Below are 3,632 nucleotides of genomic sequence, written 5' to 3' on the forward strand. Positions count from 1 at the left end.
CTCCTAGACAAAAAAAGTTAGGTGACCCTCCCCTCAACAAAGAATAAAAAGACATGACCCTCCCCTATTTTCCTCCGGTGACCCCGTTTATAAATAACGAACGGTCCCTAACAGGAACCACTGTATCAAAATCTACCGCCAAATTATTACTTCTGTGTTCACTACAGTTATTTTCCAAAACATGAACATTATTAACACTATACTCATGTAACCTTTTCAAATGTTTTCTAAAAGCCAGAAAATGTCCCTGAAACACCCAGTCTCACCACACTTTAACCTAAGTGTTCTACCAGGACACCGCCCATGTGGTGATTCTGCTACCTGGATCCTTTTTTGCAGTTCGATGCTGGAGGAAGAAAGACCTTTACTGTGTTTAATAGTCTTCTCTTTGAACATAGTTGACCACCTCTCAAGAAGGTTCGCTGAAATCTCCTCACCAAACAGTAACACAGTCTTGCTCAATCTGATCCATTACATCCACGAATCGAGAGAATGTTGCAAGCATATGAGGTGATTGTTGAGGGTCATGGACCATTTTTTCGACGATAATCAAACGTTCACCTTCAGCCGCACAACCTCTTCATCAGAAGAATGCTTGATTAGAGATACCGCCTCTCTCAGCTGTTCTTCATTCAGGACTGGCTCGGGCACATCTTCTTCAGAAGCTGGTCCTCCCTTATGTTCATTGTGTGCTGGACTTTGTGGTTCCTGAGGCTTTCCTCTGAATTGTTTTAATGCGCCAGGCCAGGTACCCTGATCCGCTGGCTGGATCATAGAAATGTTCCTATAAAACAGTGTAAAGTAGGGTGAGTTCCAGCATTAAGGGGAAATCCAGCGATTTTCCAAATAGATCTCCATTTCTTGGGTCACCGAGTATGTAAAACGAAAACAATCAGTTTTACTTAGCTCGAGTTGCTATAGCTAGCAGCTAAAGCGCTACACTCTGGGGACATGAACATTGGGGCTCAGGAACGGTAGCTTCCTGGCTGCAGCAACTCGAGCTAAGTGAATCCGATTGTTTTTTTGTTTTGTTTTTTTCCCTGTACCGACAGTTCTCGGTGACCTTGAGAAATGGAGATCAATGTGAAATTCAGTGCACTGTAAACAATGTATTTGACCTTAAACAGATTCATTACAATTTGTATGCAGAAATACTTATGAAATGGTTTCATTTCAAGTTCAATCATTTAAAAGAGACAAAAAATACTGTTCATCTAGTGGTTGAGATGCTGGGATTTAAGGTCAAAAGTCAAGCACAGCATGAAAAATCCACACATTCACATCTGTGCAAAATTATCTTTTTATATAGCTTTCGGTCATAGGCCTTTTTCAGGATTCCTTTTGATTATTTTGCACAGATCTGAGTGTGTGGATTTTTTTTGAAAAAAATACCTCAGTTGGGTTTCAGTTTAGGTTACCTTGGTGTTAATGGGCAGCATAAAGATTTTACCAATATTTAACTAGGGAAAAAATGCCACTTGCTCTTCCCCATCATCTCCCTTGGGCTTATTTGGAGACAAGGCAGCGGTGATTAGGGCTGTCACTTTTGTGAAAAAATCCTGTTCGATTCTTGAGACATAATTGTTCATTGAATCGATTGTAAAATCGATTTTTCATGTCTAAAGACGTTTCAATTTTCAGCGGCAAATATAGGCCAATCCACGAACAACTAACAGGCATTAGGACGAACGTAAAGGGGGCACTTGAAGACGAAAGCCAGCCATATTTCTGATGATTTCTTGGCGTGAAGTTTCGTGCACAATGACAAACAGGAGTGCAACATTCTCGAAAAACAATAAGCAGAGTGGACTGCCATAACATCAGTGAAAAACATTACTGCAGGCTTCAACGTGGCTGCGTTTACAGAAATGTAAATTGTTAGAAATGTCAAACAAATTTCGCCTACATAGAACTCACGACTACACAGTTTGCATACCGCTTTGTCCTTCTCCATAGTTTGATATACCCAAACCCCGAAGTGCTTCCATATCGAACTCCTCAAGTTATTAGGGCCTATAACTCGCCTCTCTCATGTCGCACAGGTAGATCGCGTTGTCCTCAATTTTTTGGCAAAACACCAGCAGCACAGCAGCCGATTGAAACAGCTGTTTCCAGTGCGTAAAATTGGTGGGAATTTTCTATTTTAGTTTTCGAAACTTGTGTTGGTTGGTCATGTGCAATCGATTTTCGAACGTAAAGTGACAGCCCTAGTGGTGATGCATCTACTACAGAGCAGAGGACAGAATAAATCAGTAATATAGTCATGTCCAGTACCTGTGACGGCTGAATGTCATGTAGTCTTTGATGGCTGAGATTTTTTAAACACTAAATAGGCTCAAACAAGACGGACATAATCAACATCCACAAACCCCACAGAGTGGCATTCCATCAAAACAATGTGTTGCAACCGCTGTTGATATATTCATAAAACTGGTACATTAGCTGTCCTTTAGCAATTTCAGGTTTTAACTACATACCATATTACAACTCACCATCATCTTCTGCAGGCTTCAGCTTTAATACACCACATGTGGTTATAAATTCTTTGATGCAACAGTTGCTTTTTTGGACCAGTGAGTGACATTTGGGTAATTTTCTGCGGCACACCTGATGATCTCTCACGGCACACTAGTGTGCCCCGGCACAGTGGTTGAAAAACACTGATTTAAACTATCCACCTATTTAACTGTTTAGTCATTCCAACTATTAAACCTCATCTACCTAGCAACCAATATAGCAACCATGTCAAATACCCTAGTAACAGCCTAGCAACCACTTCCACAGTTACAACCTAGCAACCAATGAGTTTAACCTAGCAACCAGCATAGCAACCACCACAACTAACCTAGCAACAGCCTAGAAACCACCTCAAGTACCCTAGCAACAGACTAGCAACCATGTCAAATACCCTAGCAACAGCCTAGCAACCACTTATACAGTTACAACCTAGCAACCAGCTAGGGATGTAACTAGGGGTGTCACGATTCTCCAAATCCTCGATTCGATGTAATTTTCGATTTTAAAGTCACGATTCGATTCGATTTTCGATCTTTTTAAAATATTACTATTAATGCATTCCTTATATGTTATTTACTCTTTTTGGCCTTTTCTTTTTCGGGGGGCTTTTATTTTGAAACCGCTTTGAAACCGTTCCAACCGCGAGGTTGTAATGTAAACAGAACTTTAGGCTAAAACAGAGACGTGAACATAGTAAAATGAAACAACACAGAATGTTAATTTGATTGTTTCAGCACACTCCGAAGGGACCCAAGGTTAGTGTTCATGGAATATGTACTTATAAATTTGCATTTTAAGCCTTAAAGTAACTTTGGACTGTAATTAGACCATCTTTTCACTTGCTAAGTTGAGTAGCAGCTAGGCTAAGTTAGTTTTAATTGACGTGAATGAACGAATACTTCCACACCGGTGATTTCAAAGTAGCAAGAGGGGCTTTGATTTCGGTAGGTTGATGTGTAGGCCTATATTTTAACTTGCTGCAGCCTAAAATTAGAAGAGTGTTGGCGCTGCAGTTCAGCACGTGCATGTGTGTTTGTGCTCTTGGCATACATGCTGGACGTGACATTGGGGGTGTGGCTGCATCGTCGATTCTACTTTTAAGTTCGAAGTTCGAG

Source organism: Alosa pseudoharengus, unplaced genomic scaffold (assembly GCF_046254945.1).
Source record: "Alosa pseudoharengus isolate Yale_2024_CS ecotype anadromous, Long Island Sound unplaced genomic scaffold, YU_APseudo_1.1 YU_APseudo_1.1_scf_14, whole genome shotgun sequence".
Taxonomy (NCBI): domain Eukaryota; kingdom Metazoa; phylum Chordata; class Actinopteri; order Clupeiformes; family Clupeidae; genus Alosa; species Alosa pseudoharengus.